Source organism: Aulonocara stuartgranti, assembly GCF_965226115.1.
Source record: "Aulonocara stuartgranti genome assembly, chromosome: 5".
Taxonomy (NCBI): Eukaryota; Metazoa; Chordata; class Actinopteri; order Cichliformes; family Cichlidae; genus Aulonocara; species Aulonocara stuartgranti.
The window spans coordinates 31,485,078-31,506,981 of NC_138943.1; the positions used below are offsets into that span (position 1 = coordinate 31,485,078).

General features: G+C 43.3%; 1 protein-coding gene across 6 annotated transcripts in view; it reads right to left on the bottom strand.

Annotated features, from left to right (window-relative positions):
* lrrn1 (leucine rich repeat neuronal 1) overlaps positions 1 to 21,904 on the bottom strand; it is a 31,458-nt gene extending 9,554 nt beyond the window's left edge. For 2 of the 6 annotated variants that reach the window (XM_082532075.1, XM_082532077.1), the window contains exon 1: positions 3,810 to 4,308. The gene's annotated coding sequence lies outside the window, so the exon portion shown is untranslated. Of the gene's footprint in view, positions 1 to 1,954; positions 2,150 to 3,077; positions 3,229 to 3,809; positions 4,309 to 11,498; positions 12,049 to 21,444 lie in introns of those variants that run through there. The other 4 variants (XM_082532076.1, XR_014276649.1, XR_014276650.1 and 1 more) reach the window with 4 other exon arrangements.

Sequence of the window (21,904 nt, forward strand, 5' to 3'; positions counted from 1 at the left end):
CCATATATTAACATATGAGCAAGTGTGAAGGCTCAAGTGATTTCATAGCAGATGACTCACTTTAGGGTTTCCCTGGCTGGAAATGACAGGGCTACTTCATCACCAGGAATGTACGCATTATTTATTTTACAACAGCTTCATTTCTACACTTCTTAAAATTGTTTCACCTTCAGCCAGAGAGCCCACGATTTCCAGTGTGTAGAAATCTGCATTTAGTGCATTTGATGCATACTGCAAGTCTGAATTACACAACAGAGTCTCGGAGGAACAACAGTGAGTGAGATCTTATAGTAAGCGGGACATGCAGACGTTGAAATGGCACAAAACGGGCGGTTTGAACTTGCTACTGATCCCAAAAAAAACCCCCAGTACAGGATAAATTACCCAGACAAAAGCTGAAACGACTAAACAGTCAAATGAATAGTCAATCAATAGAAAATTAACCAGAAACTGTCTCCAAAGTGATGATTTAAATCTTAGCTAACTGAATATATTTGGGTTTTGGAGTGTCTTCTGAAAATGGGATTATCAGCAATGTCACCTCTGAGGATGGAAAATGATAATTGCCACTTTTCAAACCAGCTTTTCCCCTGACTTTTAAAACAGCCGATGAGAAAAATAATAGGGAAGAAATTTTTTAAAATAAAACGTCTCCATGGACCGAATTAAACTTGAGCCTGTTTATGGGCTTTTTAATAGCAAAGAGAATGACAGATATCAACTTTGAAGCAGTAAAGAGTGACAGTAAAGCTGCAAGGACATTAGTGCTGATAATTATTTTTAATGATGATCTTTGTTCAGTTACTGATGTCACTTTTGTCTACTTTTTTCTCACCTCTACATATGTATCTATTTATGGGAAGACTAAAAGCAATTCACCAATGACTGATGACCTGTTATAACTGGATGATGTTCCTATAAGCTACTGCTGCAGCAGCAATGTGTTTGTTAAAGATCTCAAAGTGCTGACTGAAAAAAGTCAAAAAGGACTGTGCTTTTCATTTAATTTCCACAAAAGTCACAGTGACACACCTTCCTACAAATGTTCTAAATATCACCCGACAGGTGTATGAGAGAACACAGTGTCCAGTGCTGTTGGATCAGCTTTTAATCAGCCAAGTCCCTGGTACGAAGACTGTGTGATGTTGGATTGCTGCCTTCTGCACGCTCTAGCCTGGCAACTCCTGTCAACTTTGCCAAAACTACACACGTCTGTTGCGGGCTGCTTACTGCTGTGTTCTACGTTTTATAAAGGAAATCAGTGAATAACATCAAAGCCTGACTGTCCTGAAAAATTCCAGGGTTTTTTGGGGGGAGAAGAACTTTTTCTCTTCTTTTTTTTTTTTTTTACCTTTTTCATACTTTGTTTTGTCAAAGCTTTTTTTTTTCAGGTCTTCCTCTATGATCCTAAAGACTTCTTCAACTGTGATCTCACCAGATGCACAAATGTTTTATTAAACTCTTACATGTGTGAATACGTGCCATTTATCTGGTCAAAGAGGAAGTGATAAGAGCATAAATGATCAAAGCGTGCAAATATAAAATATGTTTTATAGTTACAAAGCTGATTAAAGGTGCGCACCATAAATTTTACACATGGATTTCAGTTTATGGACACAAAAAGCTTTACTTAGCTGGGGAAATGTGGCAAACAATATATTTTGTAACTCTGAAACATGCTTTTGAACACTTACATACACAAAAAAATCCCTGATATCAAGCTACATTCTGGGAAAAGCAGGATGCTGTGGTTTAAGCGCTGATTCACATGAAACTGAGACTGAAGGTCAACAGAAGAGTCATTTTCTGCCATCATTTTTTACACCAATTCCCTTAACTGCACTGGGTGCAAGGCAGATATTCTAGTAAATACAACCTTTTATGCTTTTGTTAATTTTACAGAAGCTCTCCAGCAAAGCTATTTTAGAATTTGGAAAGCAATCCCAGAGCTTCCTGCTATGACGATCCTACTTTCACCAAGCTGGTAAATCTGCCTAGTTAAAAGCTTAAACTGCACCTGTGACACCTAACCTGCAGCACTTGGAGTTAAATTATTTCAAAAGATGATGTTAGTTGAATGACAGTTAAGTGTGTTATGTAAGCAAATAGACTCTTTCCTGTCAAGCCCCTGACGGGTCGGAGAGGAGTGCTGGAAGAAAAGGAACAACAACAGGATAAAATAAGTTTAAAAAAAGAAAGAGAGACACTGAAGACCAAAAACAGCTGTCGCAGATTTTCACTATGATTAGCACTCAGTTTCCATTCACTCCAACCAACTTCTGTTATCACTCGTCTGTTCTCCACACTGGGACTTTAATAACACACTACCACCTATCACTTAAGCCCTCCCACCATACCATGCACGCAGCCTGTATACTAATGTCTTTACCAAAGTGTCTGTGGAAGACAAAGCTTCAACGCCTCAGCCCTTCTTACAGGAATAATAGTGACCTAACTGTCGGTGGTGGGGGTGGGGGCTTTAACCTCCCTCCCATGAGTTTCGATGTCTCCTAAAAACCCTACACAGAGATAGATGTAGAGAAAGACACCTGCAACATATGCACAGTAGGAGACTCTGTGTGTGTGTGTGTGTGTGTGTGTGTGTGTGTGTGTGTGTGTGTGTGTGTGTGTGTGTGTGTGTGTGTGTGTGTGTGAAAAAGAGAGCCTGGTGGTGTGTGCGCACTTTGTCCATGTGAGACCAGATGCTCCCTTGGCATGAAAAAGAAAATCAATCAGGTGATCCTGCCTCATCCAGCTCACTCGGTTGTGATGAACGATTTGACCTTCTGTTTGCTTTGCAAATCTGAGTGAAAGAATCAACTGAAGAAGGCCAAGCGAATGTCCAACCTTTAAACACTATTAACTCTACTAAAAAAACTGCACAGAGAAGCCTCTAATGTTAAATTGCTGAGGCGGCACTTTAATTTGACCCACAGCTCTCTGCGAGGAAACACGACTCTGGGCGCTTTGGGTTCGGGAAGAGGCCATAGACAGCAGAAATATAAATAATAATAAAAATAAAGAAAAAGTGAGGCGATTACGCAAGACTCCACGCATTAAAACACTCAAAAACAAACCTGAACTCTCTACAGCGAACCCCACGTCTGCCTGAAGTTTAGTTGAGTGATGCAAGGAAGCGGCAGCAGTCTCCCGTCACAAAAGCGCAACAGCTGCAGCGACACAAGCAGCGTTTGTGAGCCACAATGGACCCCCCGCTAATGCAACCCCATTCTCAGCACAGCATCTTTCGCAGTGGGCCCCCTCCCCTCCCTCATAAGGAGACTCTGGCGACTATTTTTTTTTCTCGCTTAAACCGGAGGGATCGAGACATCTGCCGACACACTTTAACATTAATATGCAAATCACATCCACGCGCATCGCCGAGCACGCCGCACTTAGCCCCCGCTGGCACGGCAAGTGCCGCAACGAGATCAAAGTTTGTTTTCGGTGGAATAAGATTCGAGGCGTAATAAGAGTCGAAACGTGTCGTGCACTGTAAGGTTAAACGCTCTCACGTGTGTTCAGAGAAGACTGCAAACCTGAACTGATGGGCTGAAACCAGACTGCATGCATAAAAAAATGCCCTTGAGTGCGTCTGCATCCTAAATATACCCAAACTCGTTGCGTGTCTCTTGCAGGGGGAGACGGATATCCACACTCTGTGAATCACTACACACATCAAACATCACTAATCTCTTTCTGGCATCTTCGTTTTCATTTCTTTCTTATAGAAATTACAGTTCATGAGAGGAAACTAACGCGATAAAGCAGAGGGAACCTCTCCTTCCCCTCCTCCTGTCGGGTCTCACCTTGTTGGCATTCCAGTCTGATGTTCCCGAGCGCACGGGGTCCTTTATCCAGACACACGCGTCAGCACACAACAATAAACGCCACCGGTGCCAAGTGAACGGGGCTCATCAAACAGCGTCCTAACACATATTCCGGTATCCCGGTGGGTTCAGCTGGCGGCTGTTTACAGCGATTTGTCGCTCCGAGTATCCGATCAGTCCCAGGGCGCCTCGGAGAGAGGCATGGTGTGGTCTGCACAGAGATCTTGAACCTGCTGCAACCCGCCACCGACTGCGTTGTCGCTCCGATATTCCTCCGCTCTGCCACAACCACTATCACCACCGCCACAGCCTGCACCTCCTCCTCCTACGGATGGGAGAAGAAAAATTATAAAAACACCTGGCGCTGTCCAGACCGCTCAGCTGATTACCCAGCAGGCTATTGGCTGAGAGCGCCTGTCTGTCACCGCCGGCCAACGCAAAGCAGAGCACCATCTGCTCCGGGCTTGTGATGAGAACAAAGGCAGGAGAGGGCGGCGGGGTGGCGGAGCATGGGGCGTGGGGCATGGGGGGAGGATGTGTGTGGGTTGGGGGTTTGGGGGTGAAGTGGTGGACCTACAACTTCCCCTTTTAGCCTCCTTTAGATGCAAACCTCGAAGACAATATAATGTGTTACTGGACACGGGAGAATTCTTTGGATTATTATTATTATTATTATTATTATTATTATTATTATTATTATGTTCTAAATCCGAACATCGACTCCTGAGTTGAATGTTCGATTCTAAAAAGGATTCTAAAGTTCCTAAAATAAGTTATGATACAGATATTAATGAAAACTCAGGAATATTTCAATTTTAGTGGATGGAAGAAATTAAGATGGGAGCCTCGTCATCATGAAAAATGTCGTCGTGGCTTGCAAAACATACTGTAAAGCATACTGTGATATAGACAAACAGTGCTGATAAAACTATTTTTGTTCATTCTGAGATAGTAAGATGGCAATGAAAGAGTTCCACGAAGAATAAGCAAATTGGGCAATCCATGATACCATAAAAAAAACCTAAACAACTAAACAATGAAGCACACATGATGCCAACTGGTTTTCTTTAACCTCACTATAATCTGCACTACTCTCTTGGCACAAGTGGACGTCATACAGGCTTGGTTATAGGGAGGTAGTAACCCAAATGCAATGGATGTTTCCATTGTTACAATCATGTATCAATTATATATAACCCCCTATCCCTTCATTAAAACAAAAAAACAAAACAAAACAAGTTTTTGTGGATGAAATGCATGATCGTAAGAAAAAGGAATGGTCCAATAGTTTCAGTCAGGAGCACATACCAGCACTGAAAGTCACTCATGGTCTTTTTCTGGCTTTAGAGATGAACCTGTCTTTGTAATTGTCCTGTCATTGGTGCATTTGCACAGCTGATAATAGCATCTTATTACAGCCACCGGACCCTGTAGTATTCTTAGCATTAAAGGTTTTGGTCATAGTTATCAGGTAGATAACTTGTTCAGAAGCAGATGGGTCTGCTTCTCTTGCTTGCTTTGACAGTACTTTGCCAGTTTTCCCTTTCAGACTCTTAATAATGTTGACACTTGCTCTTCTTCCAAGCTTTCCACACCTCCATTAACAGAATTCTATAAGACAAATCAGTTCCAGCCAGTGCTCTAAAAGTACAAGATAAGAGAAAACTGAAAACAAAATCACCAAATATCACCACACTGGCACCATGCTCTTCTTTAACAATTACCGGTCACTGGGGCCTAATTGATGCAATATTCCAAACCGACCCTACATCACCCATGTGAAATAATGACATCGAGAACACACAGGAAGAATGTGCAAAGGGCAGGAGTAATCTCATGCTGCGACCTTTAAATATAAATTTAGCTGGATGCAGAATCATTAAACTGGCTTGCAGGCTGGAAAGCACATTGGCTCCATTAGCATCTGTGCGACCGTGTATGATGAAGCATTAGCATTTCCAGAATCCATTTGCTCACGGTTGCAGCAAGACAAGGAGATTATGGAGCCAGCGTTACGCGCAGCAGCTCAGCGTGCTGCTCCCGCTCCCTCTCAGGCCTGTTGTCACATCTCAGAGTGCATGGCAACTGCATCAAAGAAAAGAAAAAAACCGAGAGAGATGTAAAGGGGTTGAAGAGGAGACCCTAAATGAAAAATGGTTACTTTCCACAAGGCTTTGCGCAGAGAGTGGTAACACCTCAAGTTTCCCTTAAATCCACCGCAACAGTGTCGCAATCTGCGATTAAATATGCCCTAAACATGTGCGGTCAAAGCACATTCCTAGCGATTGCTCGCTTTCACTAGTTGGAAAAGTCTTTGTTGGAAGGCTTCGAGCACTGTACTCTAAAATCAATTTGCTCCACGAGTGTCCTTCACTTTGAAGCGCCAACATCTTAATGCAGGGCTTCACACGAGAGAGCCGGGTGCCTGGGAGGCAAGTGCAAGCACTCATGCTAGGCACTAATTTTTACACTTATTCTAGATGTGACTTATGTGGCGATAACGGCAAGAAAACGTGAGATCTGTTCATACATTACACGACACATTAGCCAAATGCTAATTTCCAACAAGGTAGAAATCACATGAGCGCAAAGCACATAAGGAGCTGCACAAGCACCTTGTTAGTTTGATTTTCAAAGCAGCTGTAGATGTCTACCAGGATTCATACTGTGCTGCAGGCTGAGCAGGAGCGTCTATCATCAAAGCCACCTTTGGTGACATGAAGAGAAAATTAGGAGGTAGATAGGCAGGCAGGAAGAAGAGGGCTTATCTGCAGGTCTATATGTCTTTTCTGGTCCTCATAGACAGATGGAGACAGATGGGTTGTGTTGCTGGACCTACACACTCCAAGTCGCTTAATGAAGGTGGAGGGAAATACAAGGATGTCTGCATATTGGATGCGCACAAGAAAAAGTGGGTTTTTGATACTTTCTACTCTAAGGCGTCAGATCATCTGATTTAAGTTATCTTCATGAGTCAGGTCATTGCAGCCAAAGAAAACCTCTGCACTTCTGAAAGGCTCAATGTACCACTCTACCATTTAAAATAAATATATAACTAAATAAATAAGTAGTTGTTTAAACGTGTGTTAGGTCCTAAATGAAACCAGGACCTCCAAGTATCTACAGATCAAAGTTTCTTTATTGAGCAGCAGTGACTTCAGTGCCACAGAGAGCTCACAGACAGTGGCTCTCCAACAGTAGACTCACAATGAAATCCCTCACCTTTTTTTTAAAATCATGGCTAATCCGATGAGTGCGTAGCCTTTGTTTATGTCTCTCTGTAAAGCTTCGGTTTGCATATGTAAAACAATGTGTTGAAAAATGTGACCACTGCAGCCTGGATTCCTCCCACATTGTGGCTTTTGGAAGCAAAAGTGCATTGTTTCCAAAAGCTATTAAAAACGCATTAATGAGAAATACTGTTGCACAGTGTGACACGTTCCTCCTCTGGCACAAACACAGTCATTCTAGTTTATTTTGAGTCAGTCCCGCATGCACCATCCTGCTCAATAGCTCTCCAAAGTTAAATATAGATGCCTCATTTCTCCCGCTTGATAAAAACGACACATCTAGCTTTAAAAAATCAAAACAAAAACAGGACCGGCTTGTAAAGAATTTGATTTCCCTCTTATGGGCCAAGAGCCAAAGATGAGACAGATATACTGAAAGCACTGGCATGCTTAAAGTGACATGTTTGTTTGGATTTACCGTGACCAGAGAATAATTCACTCATTGGAAAATATTTCACTCTGCTTTCTTAAATTCATGCTAATCAGCTCTATCACATGCTGTTTCGTAGAATATTTGCATCCAGGCTACAGTACACAGACTCCAAGGCCTGCATCCTGGAAGTCCACCAAACACTGCTTCATCTTTTCTCACTCCTCCTCATGTTTGATCTGCTCCTCAAGTGCTCATATTGCAACTCCAGAGTGCCAAAAAGTCCTCCTGCACTGGCCCAAGTTTTTAAGAAGCCCTGATACTGCACTTGTACCTAATGCACTCGACTCCATTAAGCCCCCAAAAGGTTGTACTGGAATCCACACTTATATCATGACAGAGGTGTGAAGGGTTCCAAGTGCAGCAGCAAAAAAACACATTCTGTCTGTGCCACATCTGTCTGCGCTTATTTTTGTCTGTGGCCAGACACGTGTGAAAAAAACAGCTGGGACGCTGTGTAAAGTGCACTTCAAAATAATAGAATGGTTATTATATTCAAAATAGAAAGTACATGATAGAAATAGTATAAAAACATATAGATGTCCATCACATTTCGCTATGATCCACAATCAAATCTCCACTTTGGCATTGGCAGTTGTTTTTTTGTTTTGTTTTTGGATACCTCATGTTTTATGCCCTGGGAACTCTCTGCTTTTCCACATTAGCAATGTGATAGAGCGGTGAACTATCCTTCATTCTCACCAAATATATTGCATATAAAACTATGGAAGGGTAAGTGTGAGTAAATATCTCCCCAGAGCCTGCAGGTGGGCTGAGGGTCCTGGGCAGCAGCTGTGCTGGCATGTTAGAGGAAGAGATGAGAGGTTTTGTTGCTTAAATAGATCTCCAAATTGTGAACGTGTGTTTGCACATGACTTGAGGTGACTGAGGCATGTCACCTCTGTGTGATACAATTTACCTTGGGTTGATGGCCTGAACTAGTTGATGCTTCTGTTCATGCTTTTTTCCTTATTGTGTGTTTTTTTTTTTTTACCACATCATGTCCTGCCTTCATGTCCTTGTCCCTCTTTTTGTATCATTTGTGCTCCTGGTCTGATTCCAGTAGTAACCTATTAAGATCATAGCACTTGATGGAGAAAAAAAGTTTAATGAAAAGCCTTTGTTTTCTTTCTTTTTTTCTTGTTTATCATAATAATGTATTCTATAAAGACCTCCGTTTCTTCTCATTACCCCAGGTGATGATATACTCTTACTTCAGCCGTTCTGTATTCAAGGTATCGAGTGCTGCTATTGATTGGCTCTGTTAACTTGTGCAGTAAACACTGCAGTTTATCAGGGCTTGTCATCTCATCACAGAATGAAACACTGCGTCTGCTGACCAGCTTCAAAACAGGCTGCGAGGTAAAGCAACAAACCCAAACTTTAATGTCTCAGCAGCTGGACGGAACAAAAAAAACTTTTGCTCTGAAGACTGCCAGGTGTACAGAGAATTAGAGACAAGTAAGCATCACTGAAATTAGCTCTTGTCATAGGAATGTGCAGCTGTAGGAGTGCTTTAGATTTATAGAACAAATACTTATGATCTCCCGGTGGAGGCAGTGTGTGTAATGATAACATTTTATTCTTTCTACTCTCTGTACACTGCAGAAACAGAGATAAACAATCAAATAGCTCTCATTTCCAGGTATTGTCAATAGCAGGGGTTGGGGGAGTGTGTGTGTGAAAATGATTGCGGGCCGGAGCCGAGCCTGGTGTGATGTGGCATTTGGCTGTGTGAGCCTCCGGGAGGTCAGGCTGTCAGGACAACTGACAGTCAGCTGAGCACGAGCCAAGTGATGCTGCGGGGAGCAGGCCGAGGCGCTGGCTGGCCAGAGCCACTGCGAACCAAACTCCCAACTCTCGTTAAAGTGCGAGTCGCCTGCTATGATGAAGAAAACAGATTCGTAAGCCCACTTTGCACCCAGCTGATAAAGCAAAAAGGTGAGGTTTTTAATCCAAGGTGTGTTTTTTCCAGCACCGTTCAACCGCTGCATCAAACCTTTTGCCAAATCGTGCTCCCAGAACTGAATTCTTTTTATAAACCATCTGCCTCGAGAGGACGGGTTCTCCATCTTTTGCCCCACCTTTCACGCAGTCTGCCCTGCCCTTCCTCCTTCCCTACTTTTGTTATTGAGATTTGTTTGAGTGAGGGAGCATTGTCCAGCACAAGAAGGCTGAGCCACTAAAGGATGCAGGGACCAATCTGTCTTCTAACATGTCACCTGAGGACTGTGGTGCTGCTGCAAATCAGTTTTACTTTCATCTCCCGTTGATAACACAGTGGAAACTTTAATAAAGCTTCATTTTTGGCTATTAGACACGGGTGTAGCCCAAGTTAGTGGCCAAAAAACAAGAAACAGATTATAGAAAACTAATCTGCAGAGTAGCTAAATATGGGGAAATTTTTGTTTAAGAGCAGAAGACAAAACAATCCATGGCTGCGTAATTAGCCAAAAAGGCTACTTTTCATCAATGGAGTTTTTCATTACAGGTGGAATATTATTCCAGATCTGAAATTATAAGGAAAATATATATTCCCTTTTTGTTTTCCCTGTCCTGTCAGGCAGTGTAGCAATGTACAGTCTGATGCTGTAGTGTAGTTTTCTCTCTTACTACAGTGACAGTAATTACTCATCATTCAGTGCTCCTTTGACGCTCTCTTCTTTCTGACAGCCTGTTATGACAGTGTGCGTGTATATTTACATAGAGATATACATATATTTGTGTGTGTGTGTGTGTGTGTGTGTGTGAGGCATGACAGTCTACAGTCAGCTCCTGGAGCTAATGCAGCAGCTCAGCTTTTACCAGCAACACTGACATTACAGGTTGAAAAGGTCAAATGGAGCAACAAAGCTCTTAGTCAGTCAGCTGGTGGTTGCTAAACTAAAAGTGGTTGCTGGGCAGATTTGGCAGCATTTTCTTGCTCACACACCCTGATCACTTTCTCACATGTTCTTTTTCTTTTTTCCACCTCCTTCTCTCCCCGTCTAGCTGCCTTCTTCCAATGTAACAGATTTGAGAGGTGTTTCATTACGCTCGCTCCTCCTTCACCGTCTTCAGTCATGCATCCCAACAATAGGACACATGCCTATCAGCCTTTTTTAAGTCTACCTGTATGCACTAAATTCAGACTTCTAGCACACATACAACAGCTGAGAAACATTCCTGCCACAGGCTGCAGAGTGTCTTTGTGTATGTGCTCAAAGGTTTTTGGCTTCAGGATATGAATAAGCAAACACAGAGTAAGTGGGTTCCTCTGTATTCTGTCAGCTGTGTGTGACAATTTCAGCGGAGCAATCTCACATCCCGAGGAGTCTCCCTATTTTATCCCAAGAGAGCGTGTAGCTTTTGCACCACTAAAGAAATGAATTTACACCACAACATGCACAAGAACACAGTCTTTAAATATTAATGATATCTGCCTAGTAACCAAGCATGAGCTCTCCGTGGAATCCTCTGCAGCTTTTGCCCAAGTTTGAGAGAGAGGTCAGCTGTTCAGTCAAATGGAAGGATTTATGGCGGGAACACTGAGAGGTGGAGAGTTTGGGGATGTGGGTAGGGCGACATCAAAGACGGATCAAGAATCTGCTCTCGCCTTCTCTGCCATTTCTTGGTAAGTACAGTGGTGGATAACCTCCTGTGGCCACTGAGCACCTGCAGGGTAAAGCTGGGAGTGAAACTGATTTGCGAATGGATGGATTCATTTCCTGGGACACTCTGCCGGGAATCACTGTGAAGATTCATAATCAGGTTCCAGCAGCCCGAGAGCTCGGAGGTGATTTCAGTTGCTGGTTTAGAGACAAAAAAAATAAAAAATCCATGAGGAACTCTTCCCAGCTTGAAAAGTGTTCCCACTCAAAACAACTTGCCTGTGTAACCTTCATGCTAGACATGACAGCCATCTTTCTTTCTGACTCTCAAACTTCTCACATTTTATTCTCTTGGGGTTCTCTCTGGGAGAAAAAAAAACCCTAGATGGATTCTCAGGCAAAAATAGTCTTCAGTGTTTATACATGCTTCAGTCATAGTGTTTGCATACAAATGTCCCACCAGCATGCCCTTAATCCATATAATCTCATCAGCTTCTCTCGAGACTCCAGTTGTAAGTGTTGCTTTGTTTGATGTTAGTGCATGTTATAACTTCTGGCAGAGTCATGTGCTGTTATTGTGTGCACATACTGTATTATTCATCTGCCTGTTGCTGTTTTAAAAGAAAAAACAGGGTAGTTAATGAAAATATGATTCAGCAAAGTAAAAGCTTAAAGGTGAATTCAAGTCTAATCTATTTCAGCTTTAGTGCTCAATAATATGTATTGAATCTCCTGTACTCATGTAAATTAATCGATCAAGAGTGAAGTATCTGCTATAATCATCCCTCCTCCATCCCTCTCTCCGTCCGTCCGTCCGTCAATCTTCTTTGTTGCTTATCACTTAAAGGTCATGGGTATTCTGGAGTCTATCCCACTGTCATAAGGTGCGCCTGGATTGGTTGTCAGAGCTAAAACAGACAGAGAGAAACATTTGATGCATAATCCACAGATGTGTATGTTGAACCTCTAATGGCAGAAATTGTTATCTTCTGTACTCAGATTGTGGGGGTATATGCCTCACTCAAAAGATATTAGGTTTAGATATTAGACTATTGACCCTGGAAAAATTGGATTCTACACAGCAACTTTAACACAGGACATTCACCGAACGTGGCCAACAACAGGAAATAGTCCTCTGCAGACACATTTTCACTGGTGGACATACTAAGTGCGAGGTAGGCGAGATAAATAGATCAATGTACTCACATTTTTTTCTTTGGTTGTCTTTATTGTCAAAGAGCTTTAAACTACAAGTTACATTTTAACCACACCCTCATGCAGTATTTTATTCTATACACTTCAAACACTTGACCTACCTCACATCCATGATCAGTTTAGATTCACAAATGTGCATCTTGTACTGTTTGAGGTTGTCGGATTACCTGGTGAGGGTCCACACAAGCACAGGGAAAGCATGCAAACTCTCCACAGCAAGATTCAAGCCCACCCAGGAACCTCCCCTCAGACTTCTTTATGATATAAATTAGTGTATGATACTAAAAAGGCCTTAGTATTGCATGGAGCCTCCACAGTAAAGGACTGAGGGATAAAACAGAGTGTTAGCCACACTGTAGCACACATAGTCTGCATCATGAAATTAACTGTAAGAGAAAATGACCAACTTTGTCTCAGCAGGCTAAAGTTACAAAGTGATATTGAGATGTTCTCAAGATCATGCATATTCACATATTCAATAACACTTACTAAACCAAAGGGAAAAGGACGTTTTATCTTCTCATCTGCCTTTATCTACCCTCACTCCAGGGATTTTTGTCCTTCGCAGGGCCTGGATCTCACTGTCCTGAGCCTATTATTATCACCTGACTGCAGATGACTTTCATTTAGAGTCAACATGTCATCTTTATTGTCATTTTCCCCTCCAGTGAACATTTTGCTTGTACACTCAGCCATCGCAGAACATCAGCTTGGATGAGAGGGTTTCTGGAAAAGACAAGATGGGATTGTTTATAAAATCCCTGCCCGTGACTCCTCCCCGTCAACAGCCAGCAGAACAAGAAAACAAAAACCAGAAGACGCATTTACTTGCTCGAACTTTTATGAAGACACGCAGACAGGGAGGCATTCATGAAAGTCTCAGTTTGGATGTTGTATTAGATTAATAGCAAAGCTCTGCTGAAAATGCTTCACAAAAGCCTACACCAGCTGTCCTTTGGTAGGAATGAGACAATGCAGTCCTCTTAAACACATCAGGGTGACAACTGCAAAAGAGGATTGAGTCGATGCTCACCAGCCAATCCTCAGCATGCCCCCTCCCTATCCACCCAGTAAGAAGGAGCTTAAAGACAAACCACATGGGGATCAAGAATCCGTGGACCAAGTGGCAGCTTGGCTAACACCATGAAATCTCACCACTGAAGCCCATCTTGGTTATTGACGTATTGCATTTTAAAGACACACGCCCCACTTCTTGTGACGTTTTTGTCCATGAGCGCTCGTGTGGCACGAGGGCAGCCTGAACAAAGGCCTCAACACGCAGTGACCTCTAGATATCACCTTTGAACCGCTGCCCGGTGCCCACAGTCCGCAATGAGCTTTGCATAGAAATAATCACAGTATTGACCCCTTGAAGGCAATCGGTCAAATGGTGCACCAATCAGCTGCTTTAGTGACAAAGCCACAGAACACTGTGCCCACAAACCTCAGCTCTGAGCATGCTCATTCCCATCTGGAGCTCAAAAGTGCTGGTATGGATTGTTTTAGAAATAACCTGACTGCACAAAACATGATGCTGCTTTTTCTGCATTTTATTTCTTTATGTTCTTCAGCAGATACTTGTTCAGAGTTCCCCGTGAGCAGCCACAGTCCCATCAGAGAGGAAGCCACTTAACCTCTAACTAGTCCAGTTTAGGTATGAGGTAGAAACCAGAGAAAAGTACTTTTGACCTTGGGAGTTTCTAAATGTGAAAGTGTAAACAGCAGAGTATTCCTGACAAAGGGTGCTTGTTCTAATTCTTCATCTCATTCTTTAAAACACAAAGAAGAACAGATCTAGCGCACCAGGGTCAAACGCTGTGATTAATGTTTCTTGCTAGAATATGTCAAGGCAAAGAGAAACATTATTCTTTCTAATATGTCTGATTCATGCCCAGACTACCAATCAATATCAGATGACTGTTACTGAACAACAGTCTTTTCTTTTTCCCCAGAATAAGTGCAGCAATAGAATAAAACAACCTAGATTTAATTTTCTGAAGCGACAATACACACTGTCGGGAAGAAATGAATAAGAGTTGCCTGCGAAGGAGCTATAGTGGGAGGGTTGGAGGACTTGGTGTGGGGCGATGACTTGCATTTCTATTACAGTTTTGCATAAATCGTCACTCTGCGACCAACAAGTGGAACTGATGCCATGTAAGGTCTGGCAGGGTTGCCCTTTGAGGCAGAAAAAGAGAGCAGAGAAAGAGGCTTGCAAATTTGCATTCTCCAGCAGAGCAGATGGAGCATCTGCCATCCATATGCATGAGGCATACGGCTGCCAGCCTATCACCTTGACCCCTTGCTATGGGATTGTGACCTTGAGACTCAATGGAAGAGAATGGGACCAGTCTGAGCTGCGATGGCAAGGCTTTATTCCTTGGGTGGGAAAAGTGACTCCAGTATTCCAGGCTGGGCCTGAGCCTATGAAGGAATGCCTATCCTCTCCCCAACACCTGCCTTGGTGCATGCAATGTTAGTAAATGATGTATGGGAGGAGGAGACATGCGAAAATGTCACAAAGACACTTCTGTATCTCAGGCAGATGCCTTGGAAAAGAGAACGGCTTTCAGAGAGGGGTGAACGCTGGGGAAAAAACAAAAAAAAACAACAACACTTTTTTTGGCTTTTCTCAAAAGGATGTCCCTAGAAGTCCCCAATAATTGTTAAACAGACAAGTTCGTCCAAATGTAACTGCAAATATTTTAATAGGTGGAAAAATGTGATGTAGGTTCATATCTCTTTCATCATCATTTATTTGAAATCGAACACCGATGCAGTGCTTTCCCATTTGGTATACTGACAATAGCAATGGCAGTAACAGCTATTTAATTATACAATTAACCTTTACTCTGTACCAGGGAAACTCAAAACAATTATGTTGAAAAATGCTACAGGAATGACTGCAATCCATAATTTAAATGAACTTTTCACAGGGCCGTCTTGGCCCTGTTTGGTCCCTTGTGCGAAAACTGATTTCTCTCTCTCAGTGATGGGAATTTAATTCTGCCTCAGAATGCCAATGTAGGTGACCTTTGCATAAAAAAACAGATGGAAACACAATGACATGCCATTTTGTAACGACATGCCAGAGAAATTAATGATATCTATCGAAATGTGTCAGCTGATGACAAAACATTAACATCCCGGAGACATGGAACTGACGCACCTGGTGTCGCGACATGAATTGTGTTCATCTTTCTTCCAACTCAGCGTCAAGTTATTCACTAAATGAAGCCACTGTAATGTCATAACTGTCTCGATTAGAGATGGCGATACCACTTTTTTATGTCCGATACCGATACCGATATCATAAATTTGGATATCTGCCGATACCGATATGAATCCGATAGTGTTTTTTAATCAACAAAACTGTTTTTTAAATATCTTGCTGCATTTTGTATAAGTTCATACTCAAGTTTAAAACAACAACTACACTAAAGCTATTCTGTTATACCTGTATGCAAAAAAAAAAAAATTTCATAGTTCAGCAATACTGATCAATCTAATAAACTTAAACCTACACCATCCTCCCTATTGTGGTATTTTAAAGAGTACTTAGCATAAATATTAAGCAACCTAACTAATAGGGTTCCAACTCCCAGCAACAACAAAAATAAATAAATAAAAAATAGGGAACCACCCCTCACGCTCCACCTCATGATGCTTAATCGACGTAATCAACCTTAATTTGATGCAGTGTGAAAAAAAATGCACAGAAATCAATTATTTTTCAAGAAATATTAAATAGATTCAACCTCTTTCTTCAACAAAATTGCAGACTGCACAGATGGTACCTTCCCAAAGGAAAAAGTACTATAGCTTACTAGGGTATATATATTAGACTTAATAGTCACTATATACAGTAATGGACTTCTATTCATTTTGCATCAAATTAAAACTTTGGGTGTCAGATAATTATTTATTAAAAGCTAGACATTTTAAATGAGAATAAGAAAGAAAAGTATGTCTTTGTGCCCCCTTTTCCCTGTTAATGCCCTATCGGCCCCCCTGGCTAAACTTTGCTAGATCCGCCCCTGCACAGTTACCAGCGTCAGCTACGTAGAAAAAGATCCTCGAGTAGAAAGTTATATTAAATACATTCTAACAACAGCTGATCAAGCTTAAACGTGCTGCTGTTGTAACTTTATGCAGTGTTGCTCCAACTGCCCGTGTAGCGTGGGTTGTGGTCAACAATAACTTTAGACCAAGCACAGAGGACTGAGACGAGGCTATGGTGGAGGTCCAGACTTTTACTCCATAAGCTCAGAACACATACAATAACACAGTACCACCTACTGGTGGGAGGTAGTAATAGCTGCTGCTTATTACAATATACCACATCCCTCTTTTCCGAGATAAAGATACTACCTCTTAACTCCAATATTTTGTAACATAAATGCACCTTTTAAATCGTAGGAACATTAACAATATTATATTCTTGAGACATTAAGTAGAGCACACCTCAGATTGCTTGTCACTTGAGCAATGCAAATACACATCAGTGTAGTGTTTTGAAACACATGACAGATTAGATAAGACATGTCAAAATGAACATATGAAACATGACATATTTTCTCTCTTTGCCAACAAGACAGTTATCTAGCTTGTACAGAACAACGCAGGTACAGGATAGAGTGACTTTAAGTTTCCCAATCACTTAGTCTCTATACCTGGCAGGGCGTATTATTGCTCGGCCACTGCGTGTGTAACATGTGGGTGTGTTGTCCATACTTGCAGGACTAGAGTTTTGTGGGGTGTCATTTGCTGGTGGCTCCACTGGCTCTTGGGTGTGAACGGACAGTTCATCTGGGTCCATGGGTGTGTCCTTGAACAGACTTGGGTGTATTTTCCTCAGATGTCTCCTGTTCCTCCTGAGCACTTTACCATCTGGTGTTTGCACAGTGTAGGAGCGTGGTTCCTCTCGCCGATGAGTTACAACAGCTGGCTCCCAACCGCGCCTTGTTTGCATGTGCACAGTCTCGCCTGGGGTCAGAACAGGCAATGGTCTTGCGTGCTGATCATAGTGGCGTTTCCGCTTTGATTGCAACCTGCGCACTTTGTCGTGAATGTTCTGTGGGGTTGACTGCCTCAACACAGCACTGGTGCATGGCAGGGTGCTGCGGAGAACCCGTCCCATCAACATTTGTGCAGGTGACACACTAAGTCCTGTGACTGGAGTGTTCCTCAAAGACAACAGCACTAGATGTGGGTCTGTTCCAGTCCGTGCGGCTTTCTTAAGTGCATGTTTGACAGTCTTTATGGCTCGCTCCGCCATGCCATTCGAAGAAGGAAAGCCGGGACTGGAGAAAGTTAGCTTTATCTCCCAGGATGCTGCAAACGATCTCATCTCGTGGCTGGCGAATGGAACATGATCGCTCACTATCTCTTTGGGAATTCCGTGTCTTGCGAAGACTGATTTCATCTTCTGAATCACAGAGTGTGCCGTTTTGTCAGGTAAGTTAAGAACTTCTGGATATTTTGATAAATAATCCACTAACAAAAGATATGGATGATCGTTCAGTTCGAAGATGTCTGCTCCGATTTTCATCCATGGCAGCTCTGGAATCTGGTGTGGAATAAGCGGTTCAGCCTGGTTCTTTGGCTGCATTTGCTGGCATTGTTCACACTTTTCAAGCATGGTCTCTATGTCGCGTGACATGCCAGGCCAGTACAGCACTCTTCTTGCTTTGGCTTTTGTGCGCTGCACGCCTTGGTGGGCAAGGTGCAGCTTCTCCAGGATCACACGCCTGAAGCTTTGGGGTATTACGATCTTGTCCCCGATCATAATAATGTCATCGTGGAAACTGATATCGTGTCTCATAGGCCAGTAGCTGTGGAGTGTTTTGTCTAAACTCTTCCTTCTGGGCGGCCATCCGTTGAAGTGTCTTTCGCGCACGGCTTGTAGTACGCTGTCTGCTGCCACTGCTTTTTTCAGGTCACACAGTGTTTTCTCGCTCAATGCTGCTGTGGCCTCCAGAGCATACACAACTCTTTCATCATTTGCGTTTTCACTCACGTTTCTGTCGTCACTGGTAGTTGTGGCACGTGAGAGTGCATCGGCTATGAACATGTCTCTGCCGGGGGTGTATGTGACGGTGAGATCATATCTCTGTAGTTGCAGCAGCATTCCTTGTAGCCTCGCTGGTGCCTTGCATAGCGGTTTGCGCACTATCACCTCCAGGGGTTTATGATCAGATTGCACTGTCACTGGTCTTCCATAGACATACTGGTGGAATCGTTTAGCGGCAAACACAATGGCTAGCAACTCTTTTTCTATTTGTGCATACCTTTTTTCTGTGTCTGTGAGTGCTCGTGACGCGTAACACACAGGTTGTCCGTCTTGTAATAGGCATGCGCCCAGCCCATCTTTTGAAGAATCGGCCTGCAGTGTTAGTGGTTTCTTGTGGTCATAAAATCTCAACACTGGAGCTTGTGTGAGCGTCGACTTGAGCGTCTGTAACGCTACTGTGTGATGTGGCTGCCACTGCCACACTGTGTCCTTCTTGAGTAGCTGTCTCAAAGGTGCTGTGAGCGATGCTTCATTTTGGATGTACTGTGCCAAAAACTTCGTCATTCCCAGCAGACGCTGAAGGCTTTGTTTGTCTTCTGGAGTCGGCATGTCGACAATAGCTTTGATCTTTGAAACATCTGCTTTCTGCCCTGCTGCTGTGATGATATGGCCCATGTATTTCACTGTGTCAACTTTGAACTGAATTTTGTCCTTGTTAAACTTCACGTTAGCTGCTCTTGCTTTCTCCATGACCTTCTGCAGGATTTCATCGTGTTCGTGCTCTGATGTAGCTGCAATTATCATATCATCTGCAATGATAAATACACCAGGAATGTTGCCGAAAGTCTCACAATTCTTTTGTTGAAAGACCTCGCTGGCTGATTTGATCCCGAATGGGAGTCGGAGGTAGCGATATCGGCCCCAAGGTGTATTGAAGGTACAGAGCTTTGATGACGGCTCGTCCAGCTTGATCTGCCAGTATCCATCTTTTTCATCCAATATGGTGAAGATGGATTTTCCTGCTAGCTTGCTGCGAACGTCCTCGTGTGTGGGAATGGAGTAGTGCTGGCGTTTAACTGCTTGGTTCAGATCACAAGGGTCCAAGCACACCCTTAGTGTTCCGTTCTTCTTCTGTGTGGCGACAAGACTGTTGACCCAATCTGTAGGCTCATTGACAGGCATTATGACATCTCTGTTTTGTAAGTCCTGTAGCGTCTTCTTCAGCGCATCCATTATGGAGAGTGGCACGTTCCTGCATGCGTGAATCACAGGTGTTGCATTTGGGTCAATATGTATGTGGTGAAGTCCAGGGAACTCACCTAAGCCTGTGAACACATCAGCGTACATCTCCACAAGTTCTTCCGAGGTAGAAGGTGGTTTAGCTGATTTCGGTACAGAGGATGTCATGGCAAGGGTCTCAACTCGTTGCACCAGATGGAGCTCTTCACAAGCTTGTCCACCTAGGATCGGTTTATCTGCATGGCTTGATACAAGAAAGTCAAACACAGCCTTGTGCTTCCGTGCTTCACACTCAAGAGACACCACACCATCTGCACGTATGCGGGCTCCACCAAAAGCTATGAGTACAGTCTTTGTGGGCTGTAACCGAGGCATATCTGGTAACTCGTCATAAACTGATCTGGGGAGCACATTTGCGTCCGCACCTGTGTCTAGCTTGAAGGTGAGTGGTACGTCTCCGATTGTCACACTTTCATGCCATTTGCCAGTCTTGTGCTTGTCGCTGGATACCATGCCGATGTATAGTGAATCGCCATCAGTTTCAATGTTGTTAATAGTTTTTGTTTTCTTGAAGCGTCTACTCTTCTCTGCGCTAGCTCTGCACACTTTTGAGAAGTGGTTATTTTTCCCACACTTGTGACATGTTGCCCCATAGGCTGGACACTGTCGGAATGCGTGTTTGTTGCCGCATTTGTGACAAACTGTTTGTTTGTCGTTGCTCAGTTTGTTTTTACTGTGTCCTGATTTAATGTATCCTGGCATTTTTCTTAATGCGTCCACTGACGTGTCTTGGGCTGCAGTTATTGACTGCATGGCCTGAATCTGTGACTTGGCCACTTCTGCTGATCTGCATATTTCTATCGTCTTGCGCAGTGTGAGGTCGTTGTCACGAAGCAATCTCTCTTTTAGTCTTGCGTCACTTATGCTGAACACCAATTTATCCCTGATCATGTCGTCCTCATTGATCCCAAACTCACAACTTTTACTTCTCTGACGGAGTTCCGTGACATATCTGTCCACTGTTATATCCGCCGACATTGGGTATGACCAGAACTTGTGGCGTTCAAAAACAACGTTCTTTCGTGGACTACAGTATTCCTTAAACGTTTTCAAAATGTCCGCCATTGTCAGTGCGTCTCCGGTCGGGGTCACTGTGAGCGTGTTGTACACTTCAAGCGCTTCTTCGCCGATAGTGTGGAGAAGAATGGCTATTTTAACCTTTTCATCCTTCTCCAACGCACCCGTAGCAGTCATATACAGTCCGAATCTTTGTTCCCATCTGCGCCAGGTCTCAGATAAATTGCCTGTGAGCAGTAGCGGTGATGGTGGCTTGAATTGCTCCATGCCGTTAGCAATGGCTACTGTTAGCTAATCTACGGCTAGCTTACTCACGTCGCGGTCCCTGTTCACACGGTCTTGCCGACTTCTGACACCATGTTGTAACTTTATGCAGTGTTGCTCCAACTGCCCGTGTAGCGTGGGTTGTGGTCAACAATAACTTTAGACCAAGCACAGAGGACTGAGACGAGGCTATGGTGGAGGTCCAGACTTTTACTCCATAAGCTCAGAACACATACAATAACACAGTACCACCTACTGGTGGGAGGTAGTAATAGCTGCTGCTTATTACAATATACCACAGCTGCTGTTGTTCAGCCGCTGGTTTCCTCTTTCTGGTGCAAAGTGGGCCAAAAGCAAACTAGAGACACGGACTCGCGACAGAAAAGCCGATCAGCTGATCGTTAAGCAGTTTCATGATCGAAGTAGCAGCAGGAGAGGCAGTCACTTGTTAAGCTTAACGCAGGAATGCTTTACAAACATTCAGAGATGGACTTACAAACTTGCTTTACTTCTCTCGGGATAACTTTGTCGGAGATGAAATGCCGGGTTGCTAGCGAAGCTCCAAATGCTATCCAGACCACCGACAGGTCCCGCATGCCACAGCCGCTCTATCACGTGATGCATACTGCTCCGACGTGCTAACGTTCTGAGGTGAGTTACGGCGTGTTGCAAGTTTTGTGAGGTGCTTTCGTGATATTTAATGGATCGGATTACATTTTTTATTTTTCTCCGATATCCGATCCAGTAATTTAGGTCAGTATCGGACCGATACGTAATATCGGATCGGTCCATCTCTAGTCTCGATGCCATCTTTGTGCTGAAACTGGATTTTATGAAGGGAGGGGTGGCGTCTCTGTGAAAGCACTCGCTCATAGAGGCGACAGATTTGTGATTGGCAAGTCATTAGCCCTACGAGCATGAGCTTTCTTTGTTACTATTACAATTCACAAAATGTA